The sequence below is a fragment of the Rhineura floridana genome, chromosome 14, assembly GCF_030035675.1.
Source record: "Rhineura floridana isolate rRhiFlo1 chromosome 14, rRhiFlo1.hap2, whole genome shotgun sequence".
NCBI classification, from domain to species: domain Eukaryota; kingdom Metazoa; phylum Chordata; class Lepidosauria; order Squamata; family Rhineuridae; genus Rhineura; species Rhineura floridana.
In genome coordinates, this window is record NC_084493.1 from 29,949,320 (window position 1) to 29,961,252 (window position 11,933).

Consider the following 11,933-nt stretch of genomic DNA (forward strand, 5'->3'; position numbering starts at 1 on the left):
GACACCAACCCTAGTGACGCCACTGCAGCCAAGACTGGCATAAGTGAAGCCAGCGTAAGCTGGTGTAAGTCCTGAAAAGGGGGCATTCCAGGGGCATGTCAGGGGAGGGACCAAGGTGAGGGGATTTAGGCCACATCCAACTCATGTTCAGAGCACTCCTGCAGGTACTAACTCAGGCAAAACTTATGCCAGGAAAAAGGTCGGTCTAAGAAAATACAGGTCTACAGCCATACTACCCTGAACACGCCCAATCTTGACTGATCTCAGCAGCTAAGCAGGGTCTGGCCTGGTTAGTACTTGGATGGGAGACCTCCTGGGAATACTGGGTGCTGTAGGCTTAGAGGAAGGCAATGGTAAACCACCTCTGAATGCCTCTTACCATGAAAAAGCTATGAATATATCCAAAAAGATTCATAGGGTTGCCATAAGTCGTAATCAGCTTGAAGGCATATAACAACAGCAACAAAAAGAATACAGTAGAAGTCAATTGAGATGGTTTACTTCCCGGTAGGGATATTTGAAAGAGCAGGCTTTTACTTTCTGGTCCCTGCATGCAGCTCCTGGCTGAGCCTGCGTTCAGCCAACCCTGAGGCTCCTGAACCACAACTGGATGCGGCAGAACTTTACACTAGCTTCTCTTATGCCGGCACCACCTAAGCCAGCTTCCCCTGAGTTGCATTGCTCTGCCCGATTCATTAATTTCAGTGGATCTTCTCTGAGTAGGACTTAGTTGAATACAACTCTGTATGTGTACTTCACCTGAACACTATACTGAGTTGGGATCAGCGCACTGGATGGAAGCAGGCTCAATCCTACTCGCCTCTTCAGTTGAACCTAGGAAGAGGGGCATTGGTCTATTCCCTCAAAGTAAAACCAATGAATTAGAAACCATTAAGAGGGAAATTTTGTTTGCATTCTAATCAAAAACTACCTACTTCACATTTCTCAAACCAATATGCAAACCAAAACACAGCTATCCTTCAAAATTCACACTTGTGTAAATTTTGCAATGCATTTCTCCAGCCAATGTGTACAAAAATGTAAAGAGGAAAGTGTGCATAAAAATGCATATATTAGTGAAAATAATATACAAATTCATTATATTTGGGCAAATTGCTTGCAAAAATGTGTATGTCAGCAAAAATGCATTTAGAAATATGTATATTAGGAGAAATTTGCACTATATTTAAGATTGGAAAAGTGAGAAACTGAGAGAAACCAAAATTGACAGATTTATCCTTCTCTACCCATTACATAAGGTTGCCAAGCACAGATTCCAGCAGCTCCTGAAAGAGTGGAAGAAGTCATCTTTGTTGGTGCTGCCCATCACATTAGACTTTCCCTAAGATCTGTCTAGCATTGCAAATGTTATCAATGCCACCATTTCACTCGAGATGTTATCCATAGGTGTCTGGAGTATCCCAGCAAACGTCCTCTAGAGAAGCTGCTTTCACACCAGAACTGAACTTCGAAGAAGAATGCTTTTACTGATGCCAAACCACTCAGAACAGACATGGAGACAAATGCCACAGAATAAACTCAATAATATTTCTCCAAAGCCTGGCGTAAGAAAGCCCAAGTATTTCTAATAGGTGACAGGCTATAGCCTTGCAGTAGGCAACAAGAGCCCAGTTTATTTGATTTATATTGACTTGGTATTCCTAAGGATAGGTACAGATACATTTTCAATCCTGAAACCAACTTAGCCATCTGGATTGTGATGGATCAACAAGTGTTTTCACAGGAAACAGACAGCAAGCTATTTCTTACCCCTCAGCTCCTGGTAACTGTGGGCATGCATCTCTTTTCATTGTTTAACAATGAAACTTGTGGAGTTTTTTCTTCAGCCTGAAATGGGGACAAGTCTGGAAGATCCCTCCCTCCACTGCAACATTCCATGAGCAAAAGGGATGTCTGGGGGGGTGTCTTCTGCACTGATAAAACAGTAGCACCTGGTGAGACCTAATAGAAGAGATGGGATTCCATAAATGTAGCACCTGGAGCTATAGAATAGTCAGAGCTGGCTGTCATTGTACTCTTCAAGCTACTGCTCCGAAAGCTGTGGACAGGGACAGATCTGCCAAGGAGAACAAAATACTGGAGCAGAATCATAGAATCATAGAATAGTAGAGTTGGAAGGGGCCTATAAGGCCATCGAGTCCAACCCCCTCAGAGGCAGAGTCTGCAAGGTAGAACCTGGAAGGCAAAGCTTGGGTTTCAGCAAGGGAACAGTACCAAGGAGAGCTCTAAATGGAGGAATCGGGCACAGTACATAGATCCAAAAGCAACAGACTGACTCCCCTATGAGGAAAGGTTGCAGTATTTGGGGCTTTTAAGTTTAGAGAAGAGGAGAGGTGACATGATAGAAGTGTATAAAATTATGCACGGTGTGAAGAAAGTGGATAGAGAAAAGTTTTTCTCCCTCTTTCATAACTAGAACTTGTGGACATCCAAAGAAGCTGAATGTCAGAAGATTCAGGACAGACAAAAGAACTTCTTCACACATAATTAAGCTATGGGATCTGCCCCCACAAGAGACAGTGATGGCCACCAGCTTGGATGGATTTAAAAGAGGATTAGACAAATTCATGGAAGAAAAGGCTATCAAAGGCTACTAGCCATGTTCTACCTCCATAGTAGGAAGCGGTATGCTTCTTAACACCAGTTGCCGGAAATTGCAGGAAGGGAGAGTGCTCTTGTACTCAGGTCCTGCTTGCAGGCTTCCCATGAGCAACTGGTTGGCCACTGTGAGAACAGAATGGTGGACTAGATGGATCATTGGCCTGATCCATCAAGCTCTTCTTGTGTTTTTATGTTGCTCTAGCAAAGGCCTGGAGCCAAATGACTTCATCCACAAATATCTGAAAGGCCACTTCGTTCCCTACCAACCATCATGGGTGTTAGGATTGGCAGAGGGGACCCTCTTGGTGGTTCCACTGCTCTTTGAAATTCAGAGGTAACTGCCCAGGAGAGGGCCTTCTCTGTGACAGCGCCTAAGCTGTGTGATTCCCACAGAATTGTGTCTGGCACCTCTTTATCCTGGCCTTTGACACCTGAGGGAGATATATTTGAGGATCCACCCTTTGCCTTCAATTGTAAATTGTTTCAACAGATTTTACTATTGTATTTCACTTTGTTGTAACCCAGTCTGGAACCTTATGGTGAAGGGTGGATAAGAAATATAAACAGCAACAGCTACAACTGAAAGCTCAAATAGGTTGCAGGCAATTCAGGCTTTCTAGCTTTGTTCCCACTAAGGAAGCCAATGGTTCTTAAAGAGACACTCCTCAGTTCTGCTGCTGTTGACTCCAGCAGAACTGGGAGCCTTAATCTTTGCTAAGGGTTTGGAAGATGAGCCTTTGAAATCCAAGAAGAGTGGCCTCCTCAGGCTGTACACATGATGGCTGGGCACACTCCTGGGGTACCCCTTATACTGGGGTTCCATCTCAATGGTATCTTCTAGAATCTGTTATTGGGCAGGGGCATTCCTGCATCCAGTCCTTCTCCTCCTTCTTGGTGTGCTTGGATCCCTCTCCTGACTGTAGGAAGCTTGATCTCTTGGACCATGACACAGGGAGACTGGAGAAAATGAAGAACAGAGAACTTCTCAGGGTCCTTTCACACATTGCATGGCAGCAATCCCAAATTTGCCACTGACTACACTCTCATCAGGGAGTGACAGACAACACACTTTTGATGAGTATACCTTACTATACAAATATTTGCAAACACACAACAGTAGTAGGCTTTATATTATTAGGGATACACTTAAAAATAAAAAGCACAGTGTGTGAAATGGCAGGGCTGATGTTCACTCATGCTTCTGAAATTCTGCTCATCCACTTTTCTCCTTGAATTCTCCATGCCTGTGTTCTCCATTTCTCCATGCATGTGTTTTCATACATGCTGTGATGTGCCAGTGACCTTGAACCAGGGAATTTGACCCCATAGCCCACCTGTCCTGTCCACCAGGCATACAATTAATTGACTGCCCTGTCAGGGCAGTTCTGAGGCAGATGAAGCTATCGGCCACCTGTTCTGCAGCACTACACAGCAAAAGGACAGAGAAGAATATTGCATTTTACCAGCCCAGCTGGACCAAGTAGTCTGGAGAGCCAATAGGAGCCTGTCTGAATTAATTACTGTCTCAGACTCTGTCTCACCACCTCTCCCCAATCCTGCCTCTTGGAACCAAACCACCTGCTGGACCTTGACCACCTTCCTCTGGTCACTCAGTTTCCTGTTTGGATCTTGATTTCAGCCTAATCTGGACTACATACTCACCTCTGCCCCTTCAAATTGACAGATGGTGGGCTGGACCTTTCAGGGAACTAAACTCAGCTCCTAGTTGTCCATGTCTCCTTGGCTGGATAGGTCTTTTGCTGCTTCAGCATCTTGCCAGAGACCTGCACCTCCAACAGCCGAACAGCTCCCTAGCGTCACTGGTAAAACAAAGGATCCAAGTCGTAAAGCAAGAGTGATAGAAACAGAACCTTAGCCAAATCCTTGCTCAAATTATTTCTAAGGATGGAAGGGAATTTTGTTCAGTGTGCATTTTAAAGCAAACCAACCTATTTCCAGTACCTGTGTTTATGTGCAGATGAGAGCACACTTCACAGTGTTGTATTGAGTGCTAGTCATACTCAGATTAGACCCATTGAAATTGAAGAACATGACTAATTTAGGTCCATTGACTTCAATAAATCTACTCTTAGAACTGAATGTTGTGATGCAGTACACAAATGTGTATTTAATGGGGGTAATGCACACTAACTTTTTAGGAGAAAAGGGTACAAGAAATGAGGACTGTAGTGGAAAATTTGTACAAATTTACAACAGAAGGCAGAAAATGTGACAGAATAGGTATGGCTGAATGCATGCAAAACTGACATTGACTGTAAATAGGCTGATCCATCTACCACCACCCATTATTATACACATCCACTGAGTATAGTGGCAACCCAATGTTTCCTCCTGTGGCTAACTCTTGAGACTTCCCAGGGCCATGAAGGGGGTAGGGACAGGACTAAACAGCTAATTTTGTCCTGTTTGGGTCTTGCTGGCACTCAATCATAGGCCCATTCCATCCTGTTTGGTCCCATTGCATGCCATGTGTCCTGCTCCATCCCACTGCATGCTGGTCCTTCTCATTCTATCCATTTTCTGTGCACTTTGTTTTACATAAAGCACACACGTTCCCCATAAAATACACACTTCACTGGTAAAATGCATAAAACATGTATTTTTGTGTGCCCTTCGAACTGCAAAGTGCCGAGAAATGTGTGATCCCACTGGGAGCTGCATTCCAATCTGTAAGCACGTTCAGGAACATTGGATGGGGTCAGTCGAACCACAAAAAGCAATTAAACAAATCCCTCCCCCCCTTTCTAAATGGGGACCCAGTTTGTCCCCCTCTGATGGAACTTTATCTCATGAGGCTTCCCAGAGCCATAATTTATTTATTTATTATTTTATTTTATTTATAAACTGCCCATAGCGAATAGCTCTCTGGGCGGTGAACAGCAGAGTTAAAATACAAAGTTACAATAAAACATACAAAATCACAACAAAGTAGAATAAAAACATTAAATATAAAACATGAACGTTCAAATGCCTGGGAGTATAACCAGGTCTTAACCTGGCGCCTAAAAGAAAGTACCGTAGGCGCCAGGCGTGTCTCCTGGCTAACTTGAAGAGATCCTTCTTCCTCCCTGCTTTTCTCTGCCTCCGTCAGAAATGATAAGAAGTAATTAAATTTGTCCACCTCTTCTCTTCTCCTGTCACTGTCTGTCAGATTTATCCAGCTTTTCCACCACTATCTGCTTGGAGGAGGAAACATATATGTATATTCCATTACACCTCCCTTAATATTCCAGATATACACTCCAATGAGAGAGCCTTATAAATAATGATTGAAATGAATTTTCTCCTGGATAAGACTATGTAAGAAAGTCGGGGCTGGGTGGCAGAGGAGCCAGCATAGCAAGCAAGGTAATGAAGCAGCTTTTATTTCAAATGTGCTGTTTTCTTTGCTCAACCAGCTCAATGTATTCACCTGTTAGGGGCCCTAGCCTGGCCTCCTTGCCTCCTCAGAGGCTCATATTGTTTTTTCAATAAGACTGATGCTGGAGGCAGTTAATAAGTGTTTCCAGTGTTAAAGGTTGTATGAGTGAGGCCTCTTTGCTTGAGTAGTGTATGCTCATCCCACTGTCGCCTCTGGCAAAGAGGTTTCAAAGGTTCCCCCCCCTTTTAAAAAACGATGTTGCAAAGCCCATTTGGCTAGCAACAAGAGTGGAAGAAAAGAACTGAATGTACAATGGAGATGGCCAATTTCTGCCATTGCAGGGGACCGTGATCTGAAACCTAGAAGTAAGGATGAAGAAGAATTTTGTTCAGTCCACATTTTAAAGCAAACAGTCATAATTCATCAATCCTGAACTTATACGAAGATTGGACGTAGCTATCCGTCAGACTGCACCCTTCTCTAAGCTGTTGTTCAAGCATCTGTGTTTCATGCAGAAGGTCTCAGGTGCAAGTCCTGGCATCTCCAGGTAGGGCTGGGAAAGGCTTCCTCTCTGAAACCCTGGAGAGCTGCTGCCAGTCAGTGAAGACAAATCTGAACTAAATGAACAAATGGTCTGACTCTGCAAAAAGCAGCTTTCCTATGAGCCTCTGAATTTTGTGATGGAGTTTCAGCTCAACAATTCACACACAAAAAATAGTATTTTACAATAAAATGCATATGAAATGTGTATTTGTGGTAGAAATGCATTGATGAGCATACAAAGCTGCCTGTTTTAGGGAAAGAATGCAGTCATTTTAAATGCAAAAAATGCTATTAAAAAATCCACCCACCCAAAGAAATAGGAAGAACTATGATTGAGCGTATATGAAATTGACACAGAATGAAAATATGCTGATCCATCCACTCTTACCTAGAAGTGTATTTTTTCTACTACAGGTGACATTCTCATCAATGCTCAGGGTCCGTGGTAAGGCATAAGGTGTGGTGGCAGGTGAATTGCTGCTGCTCACCAGGTGGGGGATGGGCGATGTGATAGTGAGGCCAGGGCAGTGCATTTTCACCATGCCATGCTCTCTGCTGCCTCACCTCTCCTCTCCTGTAAGCAGCAGCAAGTGACTCACCTGACAGGAAGTCAGGTAAGCACCTCTATCTCACCACACCATCCACTACTGTAATAAGGTTCACACTATCTGGCCGCAAGGAATTCCCAGATATGGAACAAAGGAAGACACTGGCCCCAAGCTGGTGCAGAAAGGTAATTTTTGTTTGTTTAGGGATTTCTGTACCATTATTTACCAAACACAGGGCAGTTTGCAAATAATACATAACATAAACATAAGCACAACAATCGTCAGGTGAGGCCTTGTTGGTGGTGCCACCACCAGTGGCTGCCCAGTTGGTGTTGCTGACCCATGACAGGGCTTTTTCAGTGGTGACTCCCCATTTGTAGAATGTCCTCCCCAGCGCAGCATGTCTGTCTCCCTCATTATTGACTTTCAGGAGGAATTCAAAAACATTCCTGTTTACCCAGGCATTTGATGACTGAAGGAGACTGTTCCTGGCAACCTGGAGGTCACTGGATGGAAGAATGTATCATGAGTCCAGCGGAAGGTCCTTGGAGCAATGATGAAGAAGAGCAGAAGACTAGGGACTTGGGGGAGGGTCCTAGTGACTCACATTCAGGGGACGTTGAAGCTGAAGGGTTTAGCACTATTGACAGTGACAGCTCTGCCCCTGTATCTCCAGTTACAACTTACAAGACATTGCCTGATCAGGAGGCAGCCCTTTCACCCCCTTCTCTGGCCACACCACCACTGCCACCACGCACACCTCCTCCCAATGAGGAGGACCTCACAGAAATGTCTCTGCCACCTTCACCTTGGACACATAGGCAACTGCACCAGCAGGCTCAAAGGGTTCCCACAATCCTACTAAGGAGGAGTGCATACACGTGTGTGTGTGTGCTCCCATTCAGAAACATCTTCCTCCTGCTAGTAGAATGAGCCCGCCTGCACTTATTTAAGGGTTGTAAGGGGGCTGTCTAATTTCTGCGATGTTTTAGCTCTGTGTAGTTGTGACTAGTTATGCTGAGTAGAGTTGCTGAATCCTGTGCTATCTGCTGATCTATGAAGCATTCTGAACTGAAGCTTTCTGTTGAACCAATTAAAAAAAAGCACATCTTCACGCCTGAGTCTGTCTTTGACAGCCTTGGACAGAACAATCTGTAAGTGTTTTTTAGAATGTTTTAAATTGTTTTCAGAATGCTTTTGTTGTTGTTCAAAAGTTTTGTTGATTTCTTTGGCACCTTGGGTGGGATATAAATTCAAACAGCAAAGCATAATACAAAAGATTACAACAGCAAACTAAAACAATAACAAACTGGCAGCGGTTCCAACAGCGGTGTGCTTCCACAATCCCGATATTCCATATCAGACTTCCTTTCCACCAAAGGACTGGTGGGAAAGGTGCATCTTTACCTGTCTCCTACATGAAAGCAGAAATAGAGCACAATGCACCTCCGTGGGCAGGTCCTTCCAGACCATAATCTAATTTGTGAATAATGCCAAATACATTTGATCACAGGTCTTCATCAGGGCATCAGCAGCTCTCCAGGAAGTGCAGAGCCACTTCCTGACAGGAAGCTCGCTGCTGGAGAAGAGAGAGACAGTGGGAAGGTTGGTGCAGTGTTTGCACCACACCACCAACTTCCCTGCCCACTTGCCCCTCCGGTAAGCAACAGCGACCCATCAGCCACGAAGGTGGCATAGCGGCTGTGCACCACCCAGCTAGCCCCTTCTGCATCAGGAGCGCAGAGTCCAGCTGAACTGAAATGGCCCACCATTGATGAGGGGCCAAAATGGGGTGCATTCTTGTGTTTCGGGGTGATGAGGATTTCAGGGAAGGGAGCCAACTCAGCCCAAAGCAGTGGCAGAGCTCCTCTTGGAAGCAGCCAGCCACCATTTTACATTCCAAGGATGCCCCAGATGTAGCAAAGCACTCTGGGAAAATAAAACATTCTCCATCCCCTCTTGTAGCAGGACTGTGAAGAGTGCCAATCAGCTTGTTGCTTGTATCAGTCCCCAAAGCTCCTTTGGGAGGAAGGGCAGGTGTACATTCAACAAAATAACAAAAGCAGCAGCAGCAATATAATTTTTACATTATAATATTTATTACATATCCTGCCCTAGGCTTCTTCAGTAGAAAGGGCGGGATATAAATTCAATAAATAATAAATAATATAAATAAAGAACATCATATAATATAAATTTAATAAAATTATACCAAGAAAAAGCCACCCCACCTCTTCTTAAGAGAAGTTTTGAACATGTCAGGATTGCCAACCAAGTAAACATGCATAAGATAAGACTGCACATGCTGGATTCCCCTCACCCTCTTTGGGGTGTGGGTTGCAGTTGTTTTGTTAACTACAGCATTTCATGGCTAACTCCCCACATGCGCATGCTGCTCCCTCAGCCCCCAAGAGCAAAATTACTTATTGATTTTTGGAAAGAACTGTCCCTTATTACTCTTCATAGTCTCCAGCTGCACGTAAATATGAGCAGAGCTGCAGCAGTGAAGAATGAGGCTGATTTAGTAAGGGGTTTTTTTTTCCATAAAAGAAAATGCAGGTGGGGACTTGGGGTAGTGAATATAGGACAACAGTGTCTTGCTGTGCTCTAAATCAGGGGATCTCAGATGCTTCTAAGTCAAGAGAAACCTGGGCATACATTTCCCAGAAAGAAAGTGTTAACCCATCAAAATGGAAATGGACTGCCTTCAAGTCAATTCCGACTTATGGCAACCCTATAAATAGGGTTTTCATGGTAAGCAGTATTCAGAGGTGGATTACCATTCCCTTCCTTTGAGGCTGAGAGTTAGTGACTGACCCAAGGTCACCCAGTGAGCTTCATGGCTGTGTGGGGATTCGAACCCTGGTCTCCCAGGTCATAGTCCAACACTGTAACCGTTAAGCCACACTGGCTCTCAGACCATCAAAGTGTTATGGAAATATGTATATAAGCAGTGATCTGCAGCAGTCTGAGCTGCATGTGTGCCAGTGTGTGTATTTACCTAAAAAAGCAGGCTTTTACCCTGCATTTAGATCACTGAGACTTAAAACGTAAGGCTGCCTGTATGTTTCCCAGCTCGATTCAAGGTGCTGGTTTTGACCTATAAAGCCTTACATGGCTTAGGGCCACAATACCTGATGGAATGCCTCTCCCAACATAAACCCACCCATACACTATGCTCAACATCCAAAGCCCTCCTCCAGGTGCCTACTCAGAGGGAAGCTGGGAGGATGGTAACAAGGGAGAGGGCCTTCTCAGTGGTGGTCCCCAAATTATGGAATGATCTTTCTGACAAAGTGCACCTGGCGCCAACACTGTTATCTTTTCAGCGCCAGGTCAAGACTTTCCTCTTCTCCCAGGCATTTTAGCATGTGTTTTCAAATTGTTTTTTAAAAAAATTAATTGTGTTTTTATAGTTTTTTGTGTTTTAAAATTTGTATATTTGTTTTTAATGTTTTTAATTGCTGTAAACTGCCCAGAGAGCTTCAGCTATGGGGCAGTATATAAATATAATAAATAAAATACATAAATAATAAATAAATAAATAAAATAAGAAAAGCTACTTTATTTATAGAAATACATAGTAGATAGGAAAGGCACACCTAGTTCTAACTATCTAAGTTGGAGGTGCAATGACCAGATGTGGGTATTGTCCTCATGGCTCAGGAGAGAGAGCAAAGACGGAGTTGCCTCCTGTCTCCTCAGACAGTCGAAGAAGACGACAAAGGAAGGAGGGGCAGGTCAGCTTCCCAGAGCATATCAGTTTGCAATGGAGGGAAGTTAGGTAGAGAAGAGCACAGGTAAAGGTAGGCAAGCCTAGCCAGCTGGAGGACCCTAACTCTATCTTCCTTCTGGAATACAAACAAAAGAACCCAAACAGGAGTTACTCTTGCCCCACTTCCAACACAAAGGATTTGGGGGAAGTGGGGGAAGGATAACTGTGATTTACCATTCTCAAAATCAGGGGATCCCAAATGAAGGATGCTTCTCTCAGTCATGGAATGGACAATTTGTGACTCTATGGCTGCATGTGCTTGGCCTAATTTCATATCGCCCCCAGCCAAATTTCAAAAGGCCTCTGCAAGCAACCAGTTCAGGCCTCTGACAAGAGTAATCTGTTCCTCCTCTGGCAACCCACTGAGTGGGGAGGAAGAGGGAGGCAGCGAATAGAAGGGGTGTCAAAAGTGTGTGTGTGTGTGTGTGTGTGTGAGTGAGTGAGTGAGTGAGAGAGAGAGAGAGAGAGAGAGAGAGAGAGGCGGGTTGCAGAAAGAGGGGGTGGTAGAAAGAGAGAAATAAAAAGGGCAGTTGGACTAGGTATAGGATATTTAAAAGTGTGCCCCACACACACATCCTTCCCTCTTTCAGTTTCTAAATATACACTACTGGGATGATCTGTTCACCTTCAGGGGCCAAGTAGGATTTTTTGTTCCATTCTCAGACTGGCTTGGAAGAAGAGGGTTTATTTATTTTATTTTATTTTGGCTGCTCTGTATTGTGGATCAAGGGTGGGGCAGTTAGGAGGAAGTCAATTTCAATTACGTCAGTTGGTTTGCTCAGTTTAGGAGGGATGTGTGAGAGAAGGAACAGGCAGGCACAGCCGGTGAGTATCCTGAAGCACCATCAAAGCACATGTTCCAGCATTATGCCCTGGTGGCTCAAGACATCACGTTGAGATGGCTGAACACAGAGTATAGTGGCCATATATGCATCACCAAAAAAGAGAGGAAAATAGGGCACAGATTTTCATAAACTGGAAGCTCTTTGATATGTATAGATGCAAATTTAGAAGTACTTACTAATTTAAGATAATTGGAGACAATAGTCAAGAAATCAGAAGA

General features: G+C 44.1%; 1 pseudogene; it reads left to right on the top strand.

The window, feature by feature from the left end:
• Positions 1-219: 219 nt before the first annotated feature.
• On the top strand, positions 220-338 carry LOC133370171 (5S ribosomal RNA; annotated as a pseudogene).
• Positions 339-11,933: the final 11,595 nt, after the last annotated feature.